The following is a 15,000-nucleotide window of genomic DNA, read 5'->3' as shown; positions in this document are numbered from 1 at the left end:
ATTTCAGTCATATATTACAGCTAACACTTAGTTATTATTTATAATAATATCCCTGTAACAGGTAACGTGGTTGTCGTATAAGCAGCAAAAAATTTCTCATTTCATATAAATGATTTTTTCAACATCAATTTCATCATGTATTACATGCAATCTCATTTTCAAAAATAAAGGACGCCTTTGTTTTGTACTCCCCTGCTATTCTTAACGTGTTAATAATATTATAGCAACTTTTTCAATATATATATATATTTAAATATATATACTATATATATTATATATATATATATATATATATATATATATATATATATATATATGTATTTAAATATATATATAATATATATACTATATATATATTTTAAATACATATTATATATACATAATATATATATAATATATCTATCTATCTATGAATCTATGTATCTATCTAGTCTTATCTATATATATATATAATAATATATATTATATATATATATAATATAGTATACATATTTAATATTATATATAATACTATATATATTATATAATATATATAGTGTGTATTGAAATCAAAAGCCGATGGCAATCGCATTAACATTAATTCTATACAGAATAGAGGAAACAGCTGATTCCAACGAAGATAAAATCAATCCGATATTATTTGCATTTTACAAAGCGAAATAATAAGGCTGGAATTAGAGTTTTCGTTGTCTAAAATGAATAATCAGTGAGATAAAAAAACAAAAAAAAAAAAACCCTATGGCGCTCAACTGAGTTCTCTCTCTGAGAATTACAAACGAGGCAACAAAAATCTGTTTATTAATGAAATGAATAATCACAGATTTAGATGCAAGCCGTGATGTATACACTTTTCTTTCGCGAGGAATATAGATCACGATGTATGCCGTTTGAATAACAATATAGGGCAAGGAATATAAAGGTTGATTTGTATATTGTTGGACTGAATAATCCGTATAAGACTAAATTCCTTTAAGAATATATCATTCACTTTTTTTCTACCTCCCACTGAGTTATCGAAAAAGTTTCGGATTTTGAAATCAAACAAGAGGCCACTTTGGAGCTTTATAATGTTCTTTTCACTTAAGGGAATCGTTATCAGTAGAGAAATCACAATAACACCGTTTCATCTCCATGTTCTGAAAAGTATTGCTGGAGATGGATTGATAGTCACGTGGTAAGAAACATGGTAATCCAAAATTCCAACCATTTGCATAATAAGGATGACACTTTCAATATTATCATCGTCATGTGTACTTACATAGTTCCCAGGTTTTTTTATGGGCATTGCTAAAGTGCCCTGTGTTTATTTTGTATATTTTCTCTCTTGTAAATATCTATGGTGTCGTAGAGAATTATATAGAAACGTTTATTTGTTGATTTGCCTTCTTGGTGACTACATTTGCTTGTCCCTGTATGTTACTATCTCATGTCTTAGTCTTTGTGCTTGCAGTGTTATGCGTGCTTATTATTACTTGAGAGGGCAGTTTTCTCGATGGGAAAGCATACGATAAAAAAAAAAAACCATCTTTTTCAATTGTACACTGACGCTCTGAGTGTCAGTGATTGTCGTTTACACGTTCAGTTCTCTAAAAAGCGGAAAGAGAACCGTTTAAACGTCGCCACACACACGCACACACACACACATACACACACAAGCACACAGACAAAGAAATCCTTTCCATCCACACACACCTTACTTTGTCAAGTCAAGTCAAAAAAGGGTCTCATGATCAGCAATCAAGCAAGCAAGCAGGCAGGCAGCCTTCTGTAACATCTTTCTTCTTCTTGTTCTACCGAGATAAGAGCAAGATAATGACGCGAGCATATTGTTCCGCCTATTACGCTCCGTTGCAAAGCATCGCGTTCCTACTGCCTCTTCGCATGCACCATGACGGCTAAATTGCACTATCTCGCGTCGTAAAAACAGGAGCTTGATTCAAGTGACTACAGTGAACGCATGGACTACATAATGGCAGTGTTGACTGTACGTTAGGAACCCGTTTATTTTTATCTTTTTTTTTCGGTGGCGAGGAGAACCACACCCAGCCTAAAGAAAAAGAAATATCTTAATATTACGACATATTTATTACTTATGTATATGAACCACAGTAAGTTACGACTCTAAATACAGAGAGAAAAGTGTTTTTAGTCTTTCATATCAAAAGTTGTGAATTTCAATGAAAAATGAACTGTAATTACAATTAACGACACATCTTAAATTATTTCCCCTTTCACTAATTACAAAACAGAAAGTCTACACTTATTCTGCTCGTGGTTTGCAACTCTACATCGATCTACTATTTAACGCTGGAGTTCCATAATTAAAACAGACATCGAATTTGCTTAGTACGACTTAGAAAAGATAGTATATATATATATATATATATATATATATATATATATATATATATATATATATACACACAAGTGAAAAAGATGGTTTTTCTTTATCGTGTGTATATATATATATATATATATATATATATATATATATATATATATATATATATATATATATATGGATTAAATTCTTGTTCGTGGAATTTTCAATAAACCTTGGTCTTCCTATCATTTTGTTCATCACTTCAAAATTCATTATAAGGGTTACGGTAATATCCTGAGGAGTCTGGGGGGGGGGGGGGGGTCATAGGATGAAAAAGGTTAAGAACCATGGTAACTAGACCGCTCCTTCAAACAAAAATAGAAGCAAAAAAATCAAAACGTACCTTTAATATGCATTGTAAATCAAAGCATTCCGCAGTCCGCCGTGTTGAAATATGATGGTATCAGCTTTGCTACGGTCAATTTATCTTTTGTATTCGGCAAGTGTCGAGTCACGTTCGACGGCAATAAACATAAGACATCGCTGATGCATTGGATGAGAAGACGTCATGCTATCGGGGAGGAGGGGTGGGGGAGTGGGGAGCGGTAGGGGTGCATGGTTTGGGGAAGAGGGGAGGTGGAAATATATGCATATAGCAGCATAGATTAAGCCGTAAAGAGTATCTCTCTACCCGATGATTTATGCCGGGACGACCATGAAATCATACGTTGGTGCTGTGTTAATCTCAAATATATCTTCCGTGATTGTTTTTGAACCCGATGTATTGCCCTGATTTATCGTTGTTATTACGTATGTAAATCGACCGATGCAAACCGGCTCCTGTTGAGAAATACCTCATATTGTCTCTCCGGGCGACCATTACCACTACACGCTTTACGGCTCTTAATGCCAGATGTCGTCCTTGTTTCCAGATATATATATATATATATATATATATATATATATATATATATATATATATATAATAACTATATATATATATCTGGAAACAAGGACATCTGGCATTAAGAACCGTAAAGCATGTATCTGTGTAAGTATGTGTGTATATGTATGTATGTGTATACATCTGTATGCTTGTACATGAACGCAAAGTATACCTAATCGTCATTGCGTGGCTTTTCTTCGACATTCATAGTTCACCCACAAGAAGTTTTCTTTTCAATAAAAATATCAAACAGTATAATATTGAAACAACAGCAGTTGCTCAACGCACGAAATTTCCGGCCTTCGTCAATCTCGCTCAGACAAATGAGGTAGAAAATCACAAACGAAAAAAAAAGGTGCGTATATTGCGAAGTATCTGTAATAATTACGGAGTTAAATTGCCTCGATTAATAATCGCAAAGGGGGGGGGGACACGGACGCATTCTGCTCTCGCGAAGAGCTTAATCGCACAACTAATTATCACTACAGAAGGCATATGTATCATTCCGAGCACCGAAAACAAACAGATTATGCGGTTTATCTCACCTGCCGGTGAATGATGTCGCTTTCCGCCCTGAAATATGATTAGCTATTCGTATATCGCGTAATAACTGCACAGGGTACTTCTTGATTTATCGTGGCGCAGGGAGTAATTGTCGACTACTGCTTTCATCTCCCGTTGTGTGAAACCTTTCGAAGTCGACGTACTACGCTGTCAGGTCTCTGGTTTAGTCACTGGGCGACTGATGGTGACGATAGAAATGGATCATTTACTTTTAGGATTTGCGAGTGATTCAGTGGAGATTTACATGACGTGTAGACAAACGACTCTCCGTATTTTTTCTTCCATTTTATCGTGCGGTTTCACTCCGACGTAAATTTGGCAGTGCACTCAATCAAATTTACAGTGCGCCTGGAAAAATCCAGTACATCAGGCCTGAAGACTATTTACTTTCATAAACGCAAAGGTCACTGGTACGGGGATCATAATTTCAATTACTAGCCAAAGAGCTAAGAGTAACAAAATACAGCAGGCCTAAATGCTGATATAAATCATTTCTGTCTTCCAAGTGTCGACTATTCTAATGCGTATTAAAGACAGACTACGTACAATAACCGCCACGTTTTGACTTGCTGCCGCCCAGACAGTGTCAGCTTTCTCACAACTAGCTCCGATGGAGGTACAAAAAAAAAATAATAAACAAATAAATAAATAAAAAGTGCCTTGGTCCCAGCTTCTGAACGGTAGTTAAAGGTCCTCTTTTGTGATGCCGCCATTGTTGAAGAATTGGGCGTGCTAACGTTACTACATGCGAGCAGTTTGACAAAGAAACAACCACAAGCATAAATGCATGGTAGTTAACTAACAAGGCCATATATACTGTTTATATCTTACATCAAGTTCTTATTCCAGTGACATAGCCGAAACAAAGTAAGGACAGGAAAATTGAAATGAGTAAATAAGCAGACATATTTAGAATAGACGCAGTATAATACAAAAAATATTTGTAATAAAAACAAACTTGAATAAATAAGCATTAAAGTAAACGAACGCAGTTAATGAATGTACACGAAGCACAGGTGTTGACATGTAAAAATGTGATGAAGAATGTCAACAATATGAACATATTCGTAAGCAAAGTAAACAGATACGTGGGTAGAATTAAACAAATAAAAATAACTGTAAAAGGAAATTACAGTCCACAATGATATGAATAACATATTCGCAAGCAAATTAAATGAACAGGAGAGTAAAATTAAATGAATAAAAATAACTGTAAAAATAAATTACAGTCCCCAGTGACATAAACATATTCGCAAGCAAAGTAAATCTGTAGGTGGGTAGAATTACACAAATAAAAATAACGGGAAAACAGTAAAACCCATTGAAGCAATTTCCAAAATCGTAACACAAATGCATTTCCGAAGGAACTACAGACTAATACAGAATATACAAAATCTCGCAACAGATATACAGCCAGTGCATCGACCACAGGCTTTGCATTATTGAGAGAAATTGTCGTCGATACCGTAGACAGCGGTGCTCAATTTCAGCCGGCACACCTGAAACTCACATTTGTCTGAGCCACGTAACTGGAATCAAACTGTAGTTACAACGACTTTGTGCAGTAAAAGTGAAGTGATACATGTAGTCTACAATAAGAGGGAAGTGACACAACATTCGAGGCAACAGCTAAAGTTGGAGTGAGCTAAATGTTTCACTGAACGCCTCAAACAAGAGCGAACGATCACTCTAGGTTTTCACTGAACGCCTGAAATAGATGTGTAATACGCCTCAAAGAATACCATCTAAATACCATCTTCAATAAGAATGAAGTGACACAACTTTTACTCAAAACTGGAGCGAGTTAAAAGTTTCAATTGAACGCCTGAAAAATAGCGAACGATCACTCTAGGTTTCACTGAACGCCTAAAATAGATGTGTAGTACGCCTTCAAAAATACCATCTAAATACCATCTATTTACGCAACGCCCTCTAAAACTGGAGTGAGATATGTTTCATTGACCTGAAACTAAAGCTAAGTAATCACTGTTTCATGGAAGCTTCAAGAAACGCCTAAAATACCTAAAACTAAAGTCAAATGGTGATTCAAAGAGCATCTCGAACAAGAGATAAGTTAAATTAATGAAAAAAAAATCATAACGTTTTTTAAATATGGAGTGAGAATAAGGCTTCATATGTCATTTTCTACAATAAAGATGAAGCGATAGCAGTTTAGTAGCAAGATGATTCTAAGAGCATCAGAAATAAGAGACAAATGAAATCGGCAAAAAATAAAAAAATAAAAAAAATAAAAACTTTCATAGAAGTTTTAAAATGAAGTGAGAATAATGTTTCAAATATCACCCTCTACAACAAGGATGAAGCGATGACAATTTCAGAGAGAGAGAGAGAGAGAGAGAGAGAGAGAGAGAGAGAGAGAGAGAGAGAGAGCATAAGCATTCTCCCCCTTTCAGAAGAATGATTAGCACTATGAATTATGAAGAGGATGGCAACGATATATGCTTGAGTAATTTCGCAGTATATCTCTCTCGCTTCCACTAATAAATTGCGCCTCATTTACAATCCGGCACTAAATCGAACACATTCTTCAACTCGGGTCGTCGCCAGCTTCTGCCGTTCGGTATTGCCCACGCCTCTCGTTCGGCAATCTCTTTCCGTGTACATTATGACCAACATCTACATACTATCTCTTTAGACCAGGGGCTCTTAACCTTTTGATGACTCCAGACCCAGAATGAATTGCCCAATATGGTTCCATACCCCCTTTGCTTAAGTCCACTTAAGTCCTATTTGTTGACAATATAACTTAATATAATTAGTTTAATACATACTTTATGTATGAATATCTAGGAATAGAACAATATAGTTTCATATCAGTTATTTATTTGTTAACAAAATGGATACTAGTGTATAGTTTATATACGTATTATTTCTAAAATGTACTAGTGTATACGTACATTGACACGTTGAAATCAAACATATATACAAAAATCTAGAGAACAGGTCCCATACCCCCATCATGTGGTTCTCATACCACCAAGGGGTATGGTTGCCCATTGTTAAGAAACCGTGCTTTAAACTTTGATTATGACAATTATATCTTCTTTTCAGTATCATTAGGAAACATGCGGATTTATTGCCTCGTTTTCTTGTTTCTTTACATGTAGTTTATATTATGTTACGTACCAAATCAAAATGGCAACTGTGTCCGAATCAGTTATATATAACGCCATAATTTATTTCTCCATATACTTTTTTTAATGTTATCTCAATACCCCAGTCAACTTCCTGTCATTTAAACCCATTAAAAACGCAATGTATATTTTAGTTTTTTTTTTTTTTTATTTACATATATCAATCTCCTTTACTAATGCAAAATGAGGGGAATCTGGTTCGCAACATTTTTAAAAACTTGTAACAAAATATAGTCGCAGCCATCGACTCTTAAAGTTTCATGATGCATCTCGGCAACAAAATGGTCAACAGCGCATCCTGTTTCTGATTCACTGGCCGGGGTTACACTGATTTATTTTTATTTTTTATTTTTATTTATTTTTTTTTTTTTTTTTTTTTTTTTTTTTTTTTTTATTTTTTTTTTTTTTTGAGCAGCCTTTGGAAGGAGCAACACAATGTCCTACCTAGCACAGCCGGTACGAAATGAAACTATAACACGAACAAAGTTAAACAGCTACGAAAGAGACGTGACTCTTGACGAAGAGAAGGTTGCCCGTCCATGTGTACACCATAATACAGAATGCCGTTACATCAAATACACGTTACAAAACACGAACTGTGAGACAATTACCAAAAGAAAGTCCCTGGATGTTGGATGGTATCAGCTAAAATGAAAGACTTCGTTTCCATGAAGGCGCAACCTAAGCGTTACCTGTCACTTCAAATATTCTCTCTAACGAACATCTCGCTCAAGAATATGATAAAAGAAAAATTCGCTAGGCTTTAGCTAAAACGATCAAATATAACAGCGGTACATCAATCTTTTACTTTGGTGTTAAATTGAAATATCAAAGAAAATACAGGAAGGAAAGCTTAGATGGTATGGACACTTGTTACGAAGCGAAGAACATCTTGTTGGAAGACATACGATGGAAATGGAAGTGCGGGGTAGGGGGAAGAAAGGAAGACCAAGAAAGAGACGGCGTGATTGTGTAGGGGATGATATGTTATGGAAAGGCATTAATGAGAAAGATGCACAGGACAGAAATCGATGGAGACGACTCTTTCATGAGCCAGATCTGAGCAACACAGTCTTTGTTACTTGACGGCCCAAATTGAACTCGATTTTCAGACAGCTTGGAAATGATTTGTTATGTAGCCCATGACAAAACGCTATCAACAGCCATTTGGAGGTAATCACTACCCACCCCGCCCCACCCCTCCCCCGCGAGAGGATGTTCGCTGTCTCGAAATCTCTCCTTGAGGGTCTGCTGATATGAAGTCAAATTCGCAAAATAAATCCCGAAATCCGCCTCTGTAATGAGGCATGTCATTTTTGGCGCTCTCGTACCAACCACCGGTTACCTAAAGGCAAATTGTATGTTCACGGCGGAGTTCTAATCTCTAACATGGCCATTGTAGATATAATAATTCTTTTGGGGGGACGTAAAGACAGTCTTATGCATGCCAGTGACGTCATAAATCAGATAGAAGGCCCGGCTACAATAACAAACATTACCGAGAGTTACGTTCGGTATCGCTGTTCCGTCATGTTCTACACGGGTGTATATATACATGTCGGAGTAAGGCAGTGCTATTCCCTATCTGAAACTATGAGCGAAAATGTAACGTTTCCACTGGGGGGTTTACGCACTTACGTCGCGGCATTCGCGAAATCGTCATACCGTTATGCAGGGATTCAATCTGCCTTAACTTTAAAGGCTACGTGCTTATGATTCCAAAGCTGATTTTCGTCTTTAAAGAAACAGTGAAGTAAACGAGGGAAGGGGGAAGGGAGGGAGGGCACATCTTTTCATGTTTTCAACTTCTTCTGAAAAAGAGAGGGGGAAGGGGAGGTCGTGAGGGAGGGGAGGGGAGGAATGGGGGAGGAGGGGGGATCGTGTTCGGAGGGAGTTGACGTGCAGAATCGGGAGCCAACAGAGTACGCCAGGAACTATGCTTCATAAAGGCACATTAGGCCCAATTACGGCTGCAATTTGGTGCCTAAAAGAGGTAGTAAATTGTTAAATATACAATAGTCCCTGTTATGACGCGGTTTAATGGTTATACACACCCATGTCGGTGTAACACTTTATTACCTTCTGACATGCAGACGTATTCTTCTCGAACTGTTCCTCCCCCTCCCCCTGCAACCCCTTTCCCCAACCATGCTTCCTCCTCCTCCTCCCCCCTTGCCCAACGTCCCCCCCCCCTTCACCCCCCCCCCGCACTTGGCCGAGAATCCCCTGCTTGTTTTGCAGACGCCATTGGTCTCTTTATGGGCACATTTATTACTATTTTCACTGTAATGGCAGGAAGAATATAGCTGCCATTACCCTCGGCGAATAAACAAAACGAATGGAAGGCCAGAGGCCCTGAAATTCATTAATGTCTCGCTTAAAAGAAAACAATGGCTCATAAAGGAGTCTCGGCGTTGCATCGGGTAAACAATACCCTTCAACTCCCTCTCTTAACAGTTACGAATTGTAATAACTGTGGATAATCAGATAATGGACGTCTTCTCCTTCTTGAATCGCATCGGATATTTCCACGGCACGCTATCCGCGTTTAGCAGAGGCTTTCCTCCTCCTCCTCGTCCTCGTCCGAAATTTGGGGGGTGGTTTGTTTTCTTTCCGGATTTCGTGCGTGAAGAACATTTTCTTTATTATCTTTCTCTTTCTTCTTTTTGTAGGAGGCCTTTCCTTGTTAGGCGTGTAGAAACTCATTTCCTAACTTGGCGGAGTCATTTCATGCTTCGTTTGTGATGTTTGAGTGAAAAAAGAGGGATGTTTGTGTGTGAAAAAATAGGTATGATTGTGTGGATGGATGGATTTTGGGCATTATGCCAAGCAACTGGGGCAACTAAGGCCATTCAGCGCTGAAAAGGAAATTGACAGTAAAAGGTTTGAAAGGTGTAACAAGAGGAGAACCTCGCAGTTGCACGATGAAACAATTGTTAGGAGAGGGTGGACAGTAAGATAGAAGAAAAAAAATATGAACGGAGGTACAGTAAAAGGAATGAAAGTAGTTGCAACTAGGGGCCGAAGGGACGCTGCAAAGAACCTTAAGTAATGCCTACATTGCACCGAATGAGGTGCACTGACGACACTAACCCCCTACGGGGGATTGTGTGTGAAAAATATGGATGATGGTGTGTGGAAAAATAGGGATGATTGTTTGTGGAAAAATTAGGGAGTTGTGTAGAAAAAACATAGGAATGTTGTGTGATAAATAGGGATGTTTGTGCGTGAAAAAATAGCGATATTTCTATGAGAAAAAAGGAATTAATGCGAATTTCTTGACATTATTATCACAGAAAAATAAAATTACGTCATCAAAGCTTTCATGAATTAACGACTTAATATCAGGTGTCTTGAAAATGCATCTGCTGGTTTACGCTTGAATCGAATCGATTCAATTCGTGAAGAATCAACACGATTCATGATTCGCCACATTAACTTCAGTGCAACCGTTGACACCAAGCGAATCGAGTCAATTCAAATCATGCCGATTCGCTTGGTGTCAACGGTTACACTGAAATTAGTGTGGCGAATCAAGACGAGTCATGAATCGTGTTGAATCTCCATGAATTGAATCGATTCGATTCGCTTGGTGTAAACGCAGCCATATGAAACAGTTTGAAGAATGCTCGTGGTCCGCGTGGTATTAAGCCTGTATATGAATCCACCTTTGTCAAAGTCATGCTAAGTAAAATAGACGGCCACTGGACGATATCGTTTGTTAATACAATTTCTCGCCCACGCAATATATAGAAATAGTTGTATATAAGACTTCGATCCCCGAGGGTAGTGACAAAGGTGGATATATGTACCGGGTTAATGTCGTCCCACGCACCGTAAAAATGACAAATTTCGTTCATATACCTAAGTAAGCTTACGTGTACCCTTTGAAAAATTCTCCTGCGTTAGCCATGAATCACTGCAGATCAACACGTTAAGTAGAACAATAATAAATCATTACTATTATATCGACATTACGGATGGTGACAATAACAACATTAAAAAACTAAATTTGCGTTAGCCCGAAATCACTACAGGTGAACACGGGAAGTAGAACCATAATAAATCATTACTTTTATACCGATATTACGGACGGTGATAATAACATTAAAAAACAAAAGTAAACGACGTCAGCAGCAAAGGCGTTTAGTACGAAAAATACTATCAATGTTTAGTACGAAAAATACTATCAATGTTAGCTCACACCGAAAGATAAGTACGACAGTCAAATTTTCGAGAATATACGACTTACAACCTAATCATTACGATTTCACTAGAAATTACAATACCAACGCTTTCAATCAATACCTACGGCCAAACTTAAATATGATTTTTAACGGTAACAGCAATTATGAAATGGAAGTAGGAGATACTATAAATTAACAATGCAAAAACTGCGTAAACATATACGAATTTTTTCCCCTCTCCAACATTTTAATTTTCAGTCCGTCTGCCGTCGAAATTTCTTCAAACGGCATTACAACCAACGGTCCTGGTCCACATAACCCCTCCTCCCCTAACCCACGGGAGTTTTGTCTTACCCAGCCCCTACTCCCCTAGTCGTCGCGGGTATCGCTCGAATTTCAGCCTCTGGAGGACTTTTTCAATCACAAACCCCCTCTCTCCCTTACATTACACCATACTTAACGTTGACCTGGACATGTATCGCAGTTTGAGAATTCGATTGCATATATATCACATATAATTGTCTCGTAAGTTCAGTATTTTCATTGGATATGTGTGACAGAATGGTTGTAACAACCGTTTGTCACTATTCTTGGAGTGTAGTCGCAGGAAGAACGATGGGTTGGTTCATGGTCTAGCGAGTACAGCTCGTAACTTCGTAAGAACAAGTGTAAACCGATGGGTTTACACCAACCTTACAATCACATCACAGAGACTAAAGCCCAATCCAGACTATCAATCTGTTCGATAAATACGTAACGCAGTCTCAAAATACTCCCACATGGCATTTACGATTGAAAGAGGACTCTCGCATAATGGCAGGACAAGTGCATGATAGGAAACGGCCACGCACTCACGCTTGACTCCAGCCACTCTCCCGTCGGCCAGTGTAAAGATAGACGGTGATGTGTTTCTGACTAAGCTTAGTGGCCACAGAGTAGAGCTAGACAGAGATGAGGATATAGATTTGTCAGCCTTACGCCTTAGCAACACTCTATATGATTGTGCCTCCACTAGTGTATCTCATGAGAATCCTGAAGGAATTTTAATAAATAATGGCCAGAGTAGATGGGATAGATTGTTGGAGGAAAATGACCAGGCTCGGATCTGGGGTGCAATTGATTGGAAAGGTCAAATTATAGAGGACCCAAGTAATTCAGACTCTAAGCCGAGTGATGAGCAATTCAAAGAATATTTTGAGCAGATATTTAACCCTCCTAATGTAGACAGTCTTAATATAGACGATTTTCATTCAGATGTAACTATACCTGTATTGGACGATCCAATTACTCCAGCTGAGGTACAGACTCAGGTAAAAAGGTTAAAGCCCAATAAAGCCAGTGGACCTGACGGTCTACCCCCAGGTTTGTTCAAAATGTTACCGTTTGAGTGGATCATGCTAATTGCTACATTATTTAATAATCTGTTTTTGTCTAGTTCTTACCCATTAAGTTGGATAGCAGCAAAGATGCATACAATATTCAAACAAGGAAGTAGGGCTTCTCCGGGTAATTACAGAGGCATTAATGTAATTAATAGTATAGCTAAGATTTACGATATGGTCTTATGTGCTCGTCTTAGTCAGTGGTTTAAGCCGTGTAGAGAGCAAGCAGGAAGTCAAGCGGGGAGGGGATGTGTAGAGCAAATAGGAACTTTGAGGCTATTGGTGGACGTAGCTAGGAGGAAGAAATTGAAGCTTTTTGTAACCTTTGTTGATTTTAGAAGAGCTTATGATTGTGTACCTAGACATAAGTTATTTTCTGTGCTAAAACGAATGGGATGTGGGATGACTATGCTTTTAGCATTCGGGTGGCAGTATATCGTTGCACAAATAGCGTGATTGGTACCTCTCTCCTTGCTGCTACTGTTGGTGTGCGCCAAGGCTCACCTACCTCATGTATTTTATTTATTTTATATGTAAATGACATGATACAAATGATAAAACGTAATTGCCCTTTGGATGGTTTTCTTGCTTGGTTGCATATTATGGTCATGATGGATGACACTGTCCTCCTATCCACTACAAAGGATGGTATGGAACATAAAATTATGGATTTTGTATGAATTTTGTAATTCCTATGGGATGATTATTAATGACAGTAAAACTAAATTTATGGTGATTAATGGTACTAGGGAAGACAAGGAACCCATAATATGTAATTCTGATGTGATTAGTTACTGTAATCAGTACATTTATCTAGGCAGTCCTTTTACGGATGATGGTTCTCCCACAACAGCTATCAAGCAGCATGCAATAAGTAAAATGTGTCATACTCTGAAATTTATTTCATTTATAAATAGAAACAATGATGTGCCATTTTTAGTTAAGAAGAAAATTTCTGATGCTGCTATTATGTCAACTATATTATATTCATGTGAGTCATGGCTAAATGGTGATATTAAACCCATCGAAAAGCAATATAAATGGTGTATTAAACAACTTTTGGGGGTCAGAAAAACTACTAATAATGACGTATGTATGGTAGAACTGGGACTTCCGCCGATGAGGGCATTAATCAAATCGAGGCAAAGAAGATTCTTCAAAAAGATGTGGCTTGAAAGGAATAATATGGATGATGACCCTTTAATTCACGCCATGCGAATATTGATGAACTATAATGACTCTGTTTCGAGGTATATACGAAACCTTATCTCTGATAAGACTGATGATATTGAGGAAGGAAAATGTGAACTGCAATTAAAGGTCAGAAACTCCAATTCCAATAGGATTGTGTTCTATAAAACTGTTAACCCAGATTTAGTCGTTCATGACATTTATACAAACCAATTAAAACTTAATGAAATAGAACGTGTATCATGGACAAGAATGCGGTTGAGTGCTCATTCATTGGCAGTTGAGACAGGTCGGTGGAACAGAAGAGGTAGGGGCCGTCTGACGATGGAGGAGAGGTTGTGTTCATGCGGTGAGGTCCAGACAGAGACTCATGTCATTGAAAATTGTCCACTTTCGTTACAGATCAGGCAGACGTATAACGTTACCACAGCTTTAGACTTGCTAGTAACCAGAACCGATTGGTTTTGTTTTAGTACAATATATGTTTAATGGAAATTCATTTAGTTTGTATAAGAGATTGTACAAAATCTACTGCACTTAATTTTGTAATTTGGACCAAATACTCTTTTGTAAAATTCATATTATTTTGTATTGTGGTCAATAAAAATATCTATATATCTATATCTATATCTATATGAGTACACCTGATTATTCATTCATGTTTTTATAACCTGCATTATAGGAAGCATTATAACTTATAATATATGAAGTCGTAAGCTAAACCGCTCAGCTCTTGGTGTTAGATGAAAAATAATCTTCATTTCAGACATTTTCAACATACAATGCTTGCCCAATCATCATTACTGTATAACACTAAACAGAAAGGACGATATCCTGACTATAAAGCGTCCGCAGTAAAGAATGAAAATTCTTAAAATACGGCACATGAGAAACAATAAAAAAATACTTTCGGAGACTTGAAAAAGGGAAAAACTGAAATCATGCGACCATGAGACTAGACATGCCTAAACTTGAATAGCATATTGAATTTGAGCCAAAGGCCAAGTGCTGGGACCTATGAGGTCATTCAGCGCTGAAACGGAAATTGACAGTATGAAGGTTTTGACAGGTGTAACAAGAAGAAAACCTCGCAGTTGCAATATGAAATAATTGTTAGTAGAGGGTGGAAAACCAGAATTGTTAACCCGAGGATTTGACTACCCTTTTAACATATCCTTTTGTCACAACTACATCTCAAATAGATTCTTATTATATTAAAACTTTGCCTTTGTTTCATTTTACACATCGACAG

The 15,000-nt window shown here is 37.4% G+C and overlaps 1 long non-coding RNA gene across 1 annotated transcript in view; it reads right to left on the bottom strand.

Moving 5' to 3' along the window:
- Positions 1-15,000, bottom strand: part of LOC135201332 (uncharacterized) — a 324,038-nt gene that overhangs the window by 307,687 nt on the left and 1,351 nt on the right. The window lies entirely within an intron of this gene.

The sequence above is a fragment of the Macrobrachium nipponense genome, chromosome 28 (assembly GCF_015104395.2).
Source record: "Macrobrachium nipponense isolate FS-2020 chromosome 28, ASM1510439v2, whole genome shotgun sequence".
NCBI classification, from domain to species: domain Eukaryota; kingdom Metazoa; phylum Arthropoda; class Malacostraca; order Decapoda; family Palaemonidae; genus Macrobrachium; species Macrobrachium nipponense.
The sequence above is the reverse complement of the archived record's forward strand: the minus strand, read 5'-3'. Positions and strand labels throughout refer to the sequence as shown.